Source organism: Siniperca chuatsi, linkage group LG16, assembly GCF_020085105.1.
Source record: "Siniperca chuatsi isolate FFG_IHB_CAS linkage group LG16, ASM2008510v1, whole genome shotgun sequence".
In the NCBI taxonomy this organism is placed as follows: domain Eukaryota; kingdom Metazoa; phylum Chordata; class Actinopteri; order Centrarchiformes; family Sinipercidae; genus Siniperca; species Siniperca chuatsi.
The window spans coordinates 7,494,774-7,509,190 of NC_058057.1; the positions used below are offsets into that span (position 1 = coordinate 7,494,774).

Here is a 14,417-nt window from a genome sequence, read left to right on the forward strand (position 1 = left end):
ATGTTACATGAGCAAACATTATGACAAACCAAAGAAAACACATTAACAGTATTATTGTAGCACTTGAGGGGTAATAAACATAACAGAACAGACAATTATAAGCACAGCCTCTGCACAATACTAGCCAGCAAGAGCATGCTGAAACTGCACAGCAAACAGACTTACAGAGAGCAGAGGTCCCGCTGACAGGATGTGAGTATAAAAAGTGAAACGTGAGCGGGAAGCACGCAGGGTCATAAAGCAGCGCAGTTCGACACACACTTTTTCTCACAGACAGATAAAGAGACAGGCAGACGGGGAGTTTGGGGTAAAACAGGAACTTGGAGCGGACAGTTTGATTCGCATGGTGGCACAAATAACTCATTTCCAGAGAGTAATAAAAACAGTAGGGGATCGAGGACAGCCAACAATGAATAAAAATATTGGAGAATTTTGACTGGAGGACATAATTCCTGGTGAACATTGAACGCTGGTGGCTTAACAAGTGTTCAAACATTTAAAGCTATTAAGAGATAAGCTGTTCTAACAGCTGAGATTTATTAATCCTGCCATGCCAAATAGTGAGACTGAAAAGGCTCCTTGTTTAAGTGGGTACACAATTACAGCTAAAATGATAACCCTTATTCACAGGCCTTTTTCACAGCACACATTTTGTCATAGCAGGAAATGCAGAGGTGTTACTAATAACTATAACGATGGCTCTGTCTTTTCAAGTGTCCCAGTAAGTGATGACAGTGTGACCGTGAGCCAGCATGTACAATATCAGGACCCTGAAACTGAAGCAGCTAAATGGAATTCAGCCATAATTTATTTTATTATTTACCCCTGTGCTGTTCTTACTGCGATATGTCAAAATTCAACATTTCCTGCGTTTGAGAAAGAGGCTGGGACTGACATGTCATTCACTAAGTATTGACTGTTTATAAAAAAATGTATGGTAAAGTAATAGAAACAAGGAGTAAAGTGCATTTATATGCACTTTGAATTTGTGTGCTTTACTTTACCTACACTTCCTACATGAAGCCCAAACACTTTGAGGTGCATAGTTTAGTTTACTTAATTTCAGCAGGATAATACATGCAGTATCGATACTACTTTCCAGAGAGTCCTGGGTACATATATTAGAAATAAACAATAAAAAAAAAAAAAAACATAAAGAGCCATAACAAGTACATCCATTCTTATTAGTACACACTAGCATAGATCTAACCAACTTTAACCTGATCAGACGTCCAGTCAGTAAATGAAAACACCCGTTTGGGTGTGCAAGAATTGTTTTATATTATTTTATGAAAACTGAAATGTGAATTATTTTAAAATCTTTAAAGTCTGCCTTGTGTCTTTGCATTACTGTATACACTTTATTTCTCTTTCACACACACACACACACACACACACACACACACACACACACACACACTAGCTGAGTATCTGAGGCTCTAGAGCCAGTGAGAAGTCTGTTGTGTTTTCTGTTCCAGCCCAGATGGCAGCATTGGCTGAGTCAGCGGTGGCTGGTGGTCCACAGTAAACTGCATGATTAGCTGCTGACAACAGGAGAGCCGAGCACTAACAGCCAGGAGCTGAGAAAGTGAGGGACTTCTTAGCCAGTTTGTTCTGTTTGAATTAAATAATGACTGAAACAAGTGTAATGTGAGTGTTCAGCTTCTCCTGAAAGGATGTGCACAACTTGCTGCCATGAACTAACAAATAAACAAACTCAAGGCATCAAATATTTTATTTTAGTCATTTCAGTTTTGAAGTCAATGATTTTGTCCAGGTCATACCTGTAAACAGTTGCCACACCAGCTTTAGCATAAAAATAACTAATATTTGTGTACCATAACCAACTGTACGGTTGTTTGTTTTCTCTTGATGCAACAGTGACGTTTTCATACTTCAGTTGAATGAACACAGGAGGAGGAACTATAATTTTGGCCAAAATTTGACACACACAAACTAATGTGTGATCAAATATGCCAGAGACAGTCTTGCAGTGCTGCAGACTAACCTCAGCTGGCATCAACAGTGAAATAATGATGTAAGAACACTTCACACTGCTTGTTCAGCTAAAACCTAAAATCAGATATTAGACTTGGCACTAGTGCAGTGGTGCAGTGCTGGAAGGAAATCCTTTGGGATTTCTCATTTAGTGTCACAAATCAACTTGTGATTCATAGCTGGAGTTTGAGAACAGCTAATCTGCAAATATCACATTACCTTTATCCGGCCTGGTGAGAGTTTAAAGCAGCACATTTCAGTTGCTTGATGCCTCTATATGACTGTAATGACTAGTCATCATATTTCACACGTCAGAGGGTGGCATCAATGCCAGCTTGCTAACTGTGTTTCAGGTGGATACTTCTTTGATCATGACAACAGACATTCATCCCAAAGGTGATGTATTGCATGCTGTTTTGATTATTGTGGGCCTTGCAGTGCTAAAACTTTATACCTGGTTGCCTTTTCATGATAAAAATAGTTAGTATTTATGCATTCCTTTCTTATTGTATTTTCTTCAGAAGTTGTGGCAGTGCTCTTGCTGTGGCAGCCTAGCAGTGCTAATTAAGTACAAAAGAAACACTGTAATGCAACAGAAAGGCTTGTCCCTGTGCTTACCACAGGCAACCTGTAGTGCAACAGCAGGTTAAAAACCACAAAGTGAAAAAATGCCACTGTTCGAGAGGGCGTGAGGTGCCGTATCCTGTTTTTCTGTCACAGACGCGAACATTGAGCGGTGAGAGAACAAAACTACTTTAAACTGCAATCCAGCAGCTACTGCTCTGCCAGAGCAATGGTCGAGCAGAGTTTCAGCCACACACAAACATGCTGCATTCAGACTCTGCTAAGATACATTTGTAAATTCTGACATATCTTTTGTTCTTTTCAGTGTTCTCCCATTTGCTGCTCCACATATCAGCACGAAACCTTTACATGGTTCACAAGAGCCACACAAAACCTAACAAAAACTGATTAACCAGTCTGCAGGGACATAGGACCCATCACTGTTCCAAAGCAATGCATCGACTGGTCACTACAGACACATTCTTTAGTTTTAATGTTTATAAAGTTAACATCCATATAAATATTTTGGGGGTTGACAGTGCTAAACAGGGGTCTTGTCACTTCAACGTATAGCAACATAGGTCGGTCATCACTTTGCAAACAGTGTGATACATCTTATGCTGGCCAGACATTTGAAAGCAAAAGTCTGATACCTCTGTAGAGTCAAACAGAACAAGACTTGGTGTACACATGGTTGTAAAGCAAGTGCCACATCATTTGGGATTCTTTTTATATCTTGCTGCTTATAGTAATGACTTGGCATCTTCCTTTTGGGGCTATATAAAGCCCTGCGTGCCCTCACTTGTCCTCACTGTGTAAAAGTGAATACTGAGGTGCACAGCTAGATTGGGCCATGCAAAGAACATGCAAAGCATTTTAACTTCTTCCAAGAGAGATCAGGTTCATCCACAACAGCCATTGTTAGGTGTGTTTCAGTCACAGAATTCAACCAGCATTCCATTAATGCTGCAGTTAACTTACAGCCTGGCATACCGCCTGAAACAAAACACACACACACACACACAAGCATGCACACACTCACACACACACTGTTGTTGACTAGTGCAGCTGTTGCTGTATGTCCTCTCCAACAAAAGAAAGCCATTTCAATGCATTGAGAGCATGATAAAGCACATTCCTCTCAGAACTTCCAAAAATTGGTATCTCAAGCTGGTTTCAAGTGTAAAGCTGGCAACAAATATGTAGCTACTTTTGAGTCCTAACACTTTTCAAGACCCCTTACACTGGCTGGTTAACTGGATCGCACAAGTCAGTGTTGCTGTGTTTCAGACTGCAAACCAATTTTGCCCATACTGAATTTTGATAGGTACCACTAAATACACCTCAACACGGCAATGACTCATAATATTGAACTGAATGAATGTACTAGCATAACAGAGCAAAATAGTCACTCAATGGCAGCTCCTTTCATGAGAAGATAAAGAAAAAGCTGCTGGCATTTACAACTGCAGTCTGAGACCAAAAAAAAAAAAACATGTTAACTAAACTAGGATAATAGGGCTCTTCTACTGAGACACTCACACATTAGAACACTAGACTCATATTTTGCTCCAACCACCTGCCTAAGTACAGTACAGTGATGTCTGTTTGTGGTGGACTCTATGCAATTGTTAAAACACAGTGACTGAGGATGGAAAAATAGTTGTTAAATTGTTATAACTTGTAGCAAACCGGGGTCCAAAAGCATTTCACTTCACTCACTCACCCATTGAAGCGATTAAGAATGAAAATAAAGCAATAACCAAATCACTCGGTAAACTGACAACGGGAAAACTCAAATGAAACGTGGCTTGAATTCGTGCAGGCTAAGTCTGCTGGCTAGCCAGTCCGACTGTTAGCCGGCACTGCTGTCAAACAAACCCAGGAGAGGGTACTTCCTCAACAAAAGAGTCGTGAGACTAAAAAGGGCACAGCCGGTGATAATAATAAAAGTCTTGTCACACTTGCACAACGTTTAACGCCACCACATAACTAATTTCTGCGCTCAAAAGCGGCTAATGTTAGCTAGCAAGTTAGCGCTTCCTCCCCGGCATCTCTTCCCATGTGAACTAATTTGACAGTCACTGATTTGACGGGGATACACAATTTGGCACGAGACCACGTGAAGTAAATCCAACTTAGCGTCCACTAAACACGAATAAAAGTTGGTTACACCCAAAAACTCACCTATATGTCTCTTGGGGTAGTACTTTGTAGGATGTTATGAACCGAAGTCTTGGTCTGAGCAGTACTTTCACCGACCCTGGCAGCTCTGCCTGTCCCCAGCAGCAACAGACAACAACACTCTTAGCACGTACCCCTCCCTCTGCCACCAGAAAAAACGAAGGGGGGGAAAAAAAAAAATAGAGCTTCAAGCTCCTCCCATTCCCATTTGTAATTGGTCAATATTAGGGACAGTGCGAAATGAGCCAATTAAATCCGCTATTGTTTTTTTCTTTGTGCAATAGTAATGCGGCAAATTATTTCCTCTCTGCAGTGCTTGGCAAAGATTTTCTGTCCCTTAATTCAAGCTGAAAATTAAGTTTATTATGAAAACACCTTATCTATTGTATTGTTCCAGTATTTAAATCTAAGCTAGTTTAAGGATTAAATCACTCATGTCTTAGGGCTATATAATTAATACATTTTTGACCGCCTTTAATGCTAATATGCAAATTATAATACTTTCCTTATGGATTCCTGCTAGTTACATTTCCTATAAGCTTCATCTTACTCTTGCCAGTGTTTCATGTGTAAAGAATATAATATTTTATAAATCTAGTGAATAAGTGTAGATTAATATTTGTTTATTAGTTGAGTAGCAGCTGTTTATGTTATCCAACCAAAATGCTTTTCTTTTGTAGTAAATTGGAGCTCACATCAACTTCCTGCTTGGAACGGCTGGCCTTGGCCAGCATTAAGATTGATGGATGAAGTCAAAGGCATGTTTGAACATTAGTGGTTCTATAGAATGGGGGGCTTGCATATTTGGCCCTGATGGCTGCAATGCAAAGCAACAGGAACCCGTACACACACACACAGCCTTTAAAAATGTCAAGGCTCTACAATTAAAACATACAGTCTTTTCAGTGCAGGGCCACATGTAGCTCGCAGATGCTATTCCCATGTGTGTTGCCATACCAAGTTGCCACGACGCATGCTGGAGCCTTGAGTCTGTGACTGTGGGAAAGGTTTGGAGCTCATTGTTGTTAGCAGTGAGGTCGAAGGTATGTGCAGGGTAAACACACCTCCACAAGACAAGACAGTAAGGGCCAGTTAGGTTACATGATGGGGGTCAGAGCACACCCACGTCTTCCACTACCACAACCACTGGTTGTCATAGAGTTAAGTTTCCTTTACAGTAATTTAACACACACACCCACACACATCAAGTAACCATCAGCATGTGTGTTTATTACTCTGTCCAGCAATTATACAACACGTTATAATTATCCACTGATGTGTTATATCGTGAGTTATGCAACTATGACACATTTCTAATTCTCAAAATAGGTCAGTGAAAAAGTAAAAGTATCACTGCTTGTATCACTACTGAAGTTCTCAAGGAAGGAAACATTACAAAGTTACAGCCATAGAAAATATATACTTTACTTAAAGACAGTACTTGAAAAGTTGGATAACAGAAACGTATGCGATAAAGCAGACATTTTCACCATCCAGTCTACCCAACAGGTGAACTAACTAGGACATTAGAAACCTAAATGCATGTACTTGGTCTAGTTGTTTGTTCTTTGACCTTTAATGACACTGTGAGTGCTTTGGAAAGTCTCTGCTGAAGGCTTGACCACTGATCTGCCTGCTGCCAGGCTGAAAGCGGCAATAATTAAAACTTTTCCTTTGGGAATGATTAGTTTGTCACACAATATGTGCAAATAGCCATACACATAGTCCAATTGGGTAAAATTGCCCAAAAGTGACACCTGGTGGCGACTGCTTGTAGTGTTGTCATAACTGTTGCAGTAGTAAAGTATTCACTTCTTTCTTCTTAATTTTTTTACAAAATGATGTAATAATATAATCAGAATCAGAAATACTTTATTGATCCCATAGGGGAAACTCTTTCGTTGCAGCTGCTCACTATCACGTCAATGCACACAGGAAAAGAAGTACTATTAGAATAGAAATAATAATAAATGAGTCCGCAACAAGACAATTATTTCTAGTAAGAAATCAAAATATAATAAACTATAATACAGCTACAGAAGTGGTTATAAAATATAAAAGCTAAAATAAGTGTAAAGTACAAGAGTGGATTTACAGGTTGATAAGTATAGTACGGTATAATACAATGTAATAATATAAGTAATGAGTAACAGTGCAATAATGAGTACTGTCAAGTTAAGTGTAGCAGATTAACCAGATTATGAGACCATGGATATTTCACAGCAGTAATATAAGTATTAATAAATATCAATAAAAAAGGGAATATTAATCTGAAAACAGAGTATATTGTGCAGGAGTATTAAACAGAGAATATTGCACAATATTTCAAGTATTGCAGTGATGTTAATGATCCAATGTCCAGTTTATCAACTCAGGGTCATACAGACTGACACTTAGAGGGAGGAGTTAAAGAGTTTGATGGCCACAGGCAGGAATGACTTCCTGCGGCGCTCTGTGGTGGATTTTGAGGGGGATGAGTCTTCAGCTGAAGGTGCTCCTTTGTTTGACCAGCACTTCATGGAGTGGGCGGGAGACACTGTCCAAGATGGCATGTAGTTTGGCCAGCATCCTCCTCTCTGACACCACCGCCAGAGAGTCCAGCTCCACCCCCACAATGTCACCGGCCTTACGGATCAGTTTGTTGAGTCTGTTAGCGTCCACTACCTTCAACCTGCTGCCCCAGCATGCAACAGCATACAGGATAGCACTGGCCACCACAGACTCATAAAACATCCTCAGCATTGTCCGGCAGATGTTGAAGGACCTCAGCCTCCTCAGAAAATAGAGGCGGCTCTGGCCCTTCCTGTAAAGCACTTGAGTGTTCTTAGCCCAGTCCAGTTTATTGTCCATGTGTACTCCCAGGTATTTGTAGTCCTCAACAATGTCCACACTGACCCCCTGGATGGAAATCGGGGTCATTGGTGCCTTGGCCCTTCGTAGATCCACAACCAGCTCCTTTGACTTTGTTGCACTGAGCTGCAGATGGTTCTGCTCACACCATGAGACAAAGTTCCCCACCACAGCCCTGTACTCAGTCTCATCACCACAGCTGATACATCCCACCACAGCAGAGTCATCAGAAAACTTCTGAAGGTGGCAGGACTCTGTGTGGTAGCTGAAGTCTGTGGTGTAGATGGTGAAGAGGAAGGGAGAGAGGACAGTCCCCTAAGGGGCCCCAGTATTGCTGACCACGCTGTCCTACACACAGTGCTGCAGATGCACATGCTGTGGTCTGCCAGTCAGGTAGTCAACAATCCAGGACACGAGGGGGGCATCCACATGCATCGCTGCCAGCTTCTCACCCAGCAGGGCTGGCCGGATGGTGTTGAAAGCACTGGAGAAGTCAAAAAACATGATCCTCACCGTGCTTGCCTGCTTGTCCAGGTGGGTGTAGTTGCGGTTCAGCAGGAAGATGATGGCGTCCTCAACTCCCAGCCATAATGTGTGACTCATTAAAATGAATCATTAAATCATCAGCAGCAAATTCGACACTGATGCATATTGCAGCATATTTATGTTCAGTTGTCTGTAACAGCAAGAAAATTTCCCTTTTAACAATCATTTTATTCAAGGTAAACTGCTACTAGGTAAACAGCCACAACAAAGCTACAGCCAAAAAGGCACAATTAAAGATACCAAAGTAACCTTCATTCTCCCCTGCCACTGAAATTATGAATGAGAGAATGAGACTTGTGATCTGTATCCTTATATCTCCCCTCGGTCTCTAGCACACCTTTTTTGTACATCCATACATATTAAATACTGTAATGATACATTCTCAGTCTGGAAAAAAGGTGACTAAAATCTTGCATATTTAAAACTGACTTCAAACAAAGAAGTCATGGTCAGATATTAATTGACATGAAAAACGTATTTATCCTCTGGGTGGCAGTAGCTCACCACACTGCTGACTCAGCTGGCTCTGCATCTCTGTAACTGCCCAGATATCAACTGAATTTAACATAATATACTTCATCTTTACTTCAATGGATAATGCACAACAGCAAATTGATCTGAAGTTTTACTGTTATTTTTTTTTATCTCAAAATGTTCTAAGCCGCTTCACTTAAAATGCCTTCTCATCCATGTCCTCGCTGCTCTTGATGATTTCTGAACACAGTGCAGCACCTGTGGGTGGAGTTTTGCTAGCAGTCACCTACTGTGTTATAGGATTACAAGTGCTTTATCTGTATCATATTAGCTGTAGGGTAAAACACTGAATCCATCGCTCACATAAGCCAAAGGAAGACACCGTCATTCAACTGTAATACTGCAAATATATGTTAAATGTTATTGTCAGTATGATGTTTCCTTTATTGTGACATGACCAAGATGACATGGAGTCCCATAATCCCTTGAAGACTATGTCAGTGATGGTGAGAAGTTATTCTGTCTCCTATGGCAGTTGGAGGCATAATAGATCAAAATGCTAAATACTTGACAGTGATTTTAAAGCCTGCGACTGTAATACGATGGGATATTGGTAGGTAGGTAGAAAGGGAGTCTAGAAGTCAAAGGCTTGTTGGAGCCAACAGTGGCCAGTGAGGCCCAGGAGTGGCCCAGAGCAAGGACACCCGAACCTCTGCACTAATTTACTCCCAGGACGGAGATTGAAAATGAGCTTAATATGGTGGTTAATATAAGGCAATTGGCTGTTGTTTCCAAGAGGGGACTTCAGATGCATACTGAGAGCATAAAATAACACATACACTGATATTAACATTCAAGCCCTGGAGGTGGAAACAAATACAAAAACAAACACCATGGTGGTGCTCCCTTCTCTGTTTGCCCTTGGTGTTGGGCAGAGCAGAACAACAGTTTCCACTCTTTCATTTCCCAATGTCCATACTTGGCAGGATGCCGGGTCACTGTTGCTAATGGCTGCATGGACTTGTTTGGATTACTGTGGCTGTTCAACAATACCCTTACATAGAAAAGGACATGAGAAAATATATTTGATACATGAACATTGTGAATATTCTTAGCCTACAATAATGTGTTCAAGCTTGTTAATAGGTCTGATTCTCAGTCATACCCCCTTTTGCCTGTTTTCAGATCCTTTCAAATACTTTGGTTTAAAACAGGCAGGGGAAATGTTAAGTGATATGTCAACATTTCCATTTTTTGTGGGTCAGAATCTGAATGCTGCCAGTACAGATGTGAGTATGCACGGATTCTAAATGTCACCAGGGCTGTTTGATGACAAGGCTTTTTGTTGCCCAGTGGACCAGGTGCATTGAAGTGTCTTTGCTACTTCCTCACAACCTCCGAAGCATCCAAATGTCATCCCTCCGTTTGCCCCAATTGTGGAAAAACACCAGGTTCTGCGTGGTGTGCTGCAAGTTGAGCAGAGAGGCCAAAATGAATTAAATCCGCCTCCCTTTCTTCCATTTTTCTCTGGTCTGGTGACACTCGACTAAACTGCTCCTCCTTATTTGTAAAAGCCACCACAGGGAGGGATGCATCAGCTTAAAAAACAAGTGAAACCTCACTGAACCTCAGCCCTGGGGAAGCTGCTGGCCTTGCCGGAGGCCCCCTTACTTGGTCCAGACTGCACACAGCTGCCTGTTTGCTGACATCCAGTCCGGCCCCGTCTGCAGCCCATCTGCCTAAATGTTTAGAAAAGGCTTCACCATGTATCGTCAAGCTCACAGCTATTTGAGGGGTCTTGAAATAAAACGTGCCCTGAAAGCAGGCAAAGTGCTCTGCCGAACTGCAACACCCATGTGCCTCGCAGTGTTGTCCTGCTAATTGGCTTCTGTTCTGTGAGCGTGTTGTGCAGTCACACACACAAACACACATACATCTTGACAGCAAACAATAAACAACCTTTCTTAGATCTGCCAGGCTCTCCAGACTTTGGAGCACTTGTTGGATCTTTCTGAGCATTTTGATCTAATTAACTTGGTCGAAACCCCCTTCCAATCTTCTCTGTCTCCTCCATTCTGACTGTTTCTTTGCAGCTCCCTGAGTCATTATCAAAGCCAAAGCTACAGACCTTTGTTGCACTGAGAGCACTTTGATGCTGCTTGCTGCTAATTGTGTATGTGCATCCCCCCCCCTTCTCCACCTTTAGCACATTGATCTGCCAATGAAAACTGCATCCCCGCAGCACTGGGTGGCTCTCTGCAAAGAATTCCAGGGTTATTGATGGCAACAACGTCTCCTTTTGTGTCCCAATCGATGGCCAGAGGACCACAGTGGAATTAAAGGGGCAGAGACATGTCAGAAAACAGAATAGCGGCAGCAGCAGCCATGGGGGTACTGGCTGATTAGTGTGTGTGAGTGCATTTGTGAGACAGAAAGAATTATAGAAATCATTCATAAGAGAGGAGCAGAGTAAACACCTAAACCCACAGCATTCTCAAGCTATTGTGCACCTACATCCCGGGCTTTGTCATCAGATTAGTGGCAGACATTAACGGGGGCGGTGTGGACTCAGGCAGTGTAGGTAGACGAGCATTTGTTGCTTGCACTGAAATTCAAAATGAGTCTGTGTTTGCCCTGGAGCTCAACTCTGTGCTCGAATATTCAAGTCTTGTCTCAGTGTACCGACAATTATGTTCTGGCTCGAACAAAAAAAATAAAAAATTCTCTGATGATAAATTGTAATGATGTTCTACAATCTACAATAACCTACAGAAATGAATGCAAAAGACTAAATGAGAAATTTGGCTTGAATCAGCTTAAATCCTCCAGCCTTGGTCGGATCCCATAAGGTTTGGGTATAAACTTTAATTCTAAAATCCTGCTCATAAACAGTTGACTATTAACACATCTAGCAGACACCGAACAACATTATCATCCATTTGGAGTCGAGTTTCTGTCCTGATGAATGTAAGTCCAATATTCACTGTCCTTTTAGCTCTATAAATATCTGGCTCTTTAGTTGCTAAATGCTGCCACTATCCACAGCTAGTTGCTAAGTTTATCTGTCTGCTGTTTGGTGCTGAGCAGGTAGCATAGAGTGGGTGTTTAGAGCTGTTTTGCTAAAAACAGCTGCCTGCTGTGGCCGAAAAGGACGCAGATGAGAGCGGTGAGAGAGAGTCAAAACAGTTGGAAAACCAAAACAATGATCCAAGAGATGCTAAAATGCTCCGTAGAGCCAATTTCAGAGTTGGGTGATAATTCTCTGTGGGTTTATCACTATGAATGACCCCTTTCACATAGCTACAAGTGTGATACAATAGTCATATACAAATATTGATTGTAGCTGTTTTAAAGCTGCACCAATCATTGTTTTTATATCAACAATGTATCCGTTGACTATGTGTAATGTGAAAGAGTCCGCTCGGTGGCAAACTAAACAGAGAATTATCACTCGAATTTGTATTTTCTCTCAGCTCTACTGTTCTTTTTACCCCCCTTTTTACATCAGTGTTTTGATTTTCTGGCCTGCAAATTCCACTTTCATCAACCTCGTTTCCAGCTGCAGCAAGAGGCTGTTTTTAGTGAAACAGCTCTGATAAACCCACCGTACACTACCTGCCCAGCACCAGATGGCTGACAGACAACTTTACTGTATCTACTAGCTGGTGAACATAGTGGCGCATTTAGCAGCTAAAGAGCCAGATATTTAAGTGCAAACCAAATCGGAGCTAAAAAGAGACTGAATATTGGACTTCATCATTCATCAGTTGGCCAGCAAGACCACTCCAAATGAAAGTTAATATTACCTGCTGGCTTTGTAACAAATTAATCTCTTTGCCAACATTATAAAATGAAAATAAGTCAATGTTGTGTTATCAGCTTGTTTTGCAGCCCCCAACTGGGTTCTAATGATAAAACTTGGAACAGGTTTTACTTATGGCCTCTTTTCAAGATGGTTGGATAATTTATTGAATAGAAGGTGACTATATCTCACAGAAACCAATCTGCAGTCTGTCCAGAACCTGTATTCAAAGTTGAGTCAGCACTGGAAATTGTCACAGCTCACCCCCCCCACAAACACGCTGTTTTGTTGTGGGCAGTGGTATTGGTGTTTCCTCACCCCTCTCCGCTGGTGATGACTGAATGCCCGTTTGACACCATCTTCTTATGCAATCAGCCGAGGCATCAGAGCGTATCAAGGAGGCGCGAGGGACTACTGGGTGCCAGCAAGAGTGACCGAGTGCTGCTTATGAATGTTAGGAGGGAGCGAGAGGGAGAAAAAGAGAGAGACAGTGAGGGAGGGGTCAGTAGATATGGTAAAAACAACTCAGAAACAATCCTGCCAATGTCATGTGAGAGAGGAGGCAGGGATGGATGGAGGGAGGGAAGACTGAAAAGGAGGTAAAAAGGAAACAAGAAGGAAGAGAAGAGAAGGGAAGAGGATAATGAAAAAGTTAAAGGAGTGAGACAGGAAGACGCAAAGAATGAGATGGGGAGTAGGACTGTAACACATAATAATCAAATAAAAGGGATAAATGACGGAGAAGGAAAAAGACACTGGAGATCAGAAACAGAGGGATGAGTGGAAAGAGGCAGACAGAGCCTGTGAGGGATGCTGCTGTCTGTACGGCTCAGTGCAGATGTCTGGCAGGGCCAGAGAGTCTCAGAGAGTCAGTACTAACACACTGCGGCACTCACTCCTGCCTTCATCATTCTCGCGCTGTCCAGCAACACAGTGCGTTTTGATTTATGCCTTAATTAGAAGCCTATAATAATGGTAAAACCCAGGCCCTTAACTTTATCTGAATAGGGAATTTATCTACTTACCGCACACATGTTAGAATGGATATAAACCCACAAGTAGCAACAGAATATTGTAGAGATACAAATGGCGTGACACTCTGATGATTCATAATTTCTGTGTGGCAATGAAATTTACATAAAGTAATTGACCCTCTGCTTTTTCTACTCCCGTTGTTCTGTGTGCCATAGGAACTACAGATTGTAGATAATGAGAGTATCTGAATCTGATTCATCTACTTGCTAATGAAGCCAGACCATAAAAATGTGAGGGCAGGAAGAAATTACATTGTAGTTATAAGAATAGATCAATCTTTAATATGCACTGCAGAATTACATTACATCCTCACTTTTGCACGTTTTGGGTTTTCATTCTGCAGGCAGAAAATTCCTCATTGCTAATATTATGTGTCCCCTTAGTGAATTGGCTCTGCATATTAGCACTATTAGATATGCTGCAGTTATGGTCTGTTTGATAGGAAGAACAAAGATATTAAGCTAAAAAGAAAGCTTTTCTCACTTTGGCATGCAGTACATTCAGTGTTCATGGTCAAAATCATTAAAAATGTAGACGTTTTGGCAATCCTAAATGTGCATTCATTCTGTAGCCAGTATGCTTCAGTATTTAAAGGGTTAGTTACTCAAGTGATTTAGTATTACACTTCCATGAGGTTGGGATACTCACAACAGACTGATTAAAAAAACAATGGTCAAAATCAGCAGAGGCATAAATATCCTGACTTTCAGTCCCTAGTATGGATCAAAACTCCAGACAAGCTGGATCCTACATTTCCCATAATGCAACTCTTGGGTGTTCCTTGGACTTAAACTGCTTTTCTCTTCAACTTCTGTTTAAACTGATTACATATCTTTTTTTCCCACTGACATTTCAACTGCTTTCGCACTGTATATTACTCTTCAACTGGCATTTCAACTGCTTACGTCTCTTATTCTTCAAATGACAGTTCAACTGCTTTCAGAGCTTACACGTCAACTGACAG

General features: G+C 41.4%; 1 protein-coding gene across 2 annotated transcripts in view; it reads right to left on the reverse strand.

The window, feature by feature from the left end:
* Positions 1-4,835, reverse strand: part of fam49a (family with sequence similarity 49 member A) — a 38,708-nt gene extending 33,873 nt beyond the window's left edge. Inside the window, exon 1 of one of the 2 annotated variants that reach the window (XM_044170411.1) lies at positions 4,750-4,835. The gene's annotated coding sequence lies outside the window, so the exon portion shown is untranslated. The remainder of the gene's footprint in view (positions 1-4,749) is intronic. The other variant, XM_044170410.1, reaches the window with a different exon arrangement.
* Between the last annotated feature and the right edge of the window lie 9,582 nt (positions 4,836-14,417).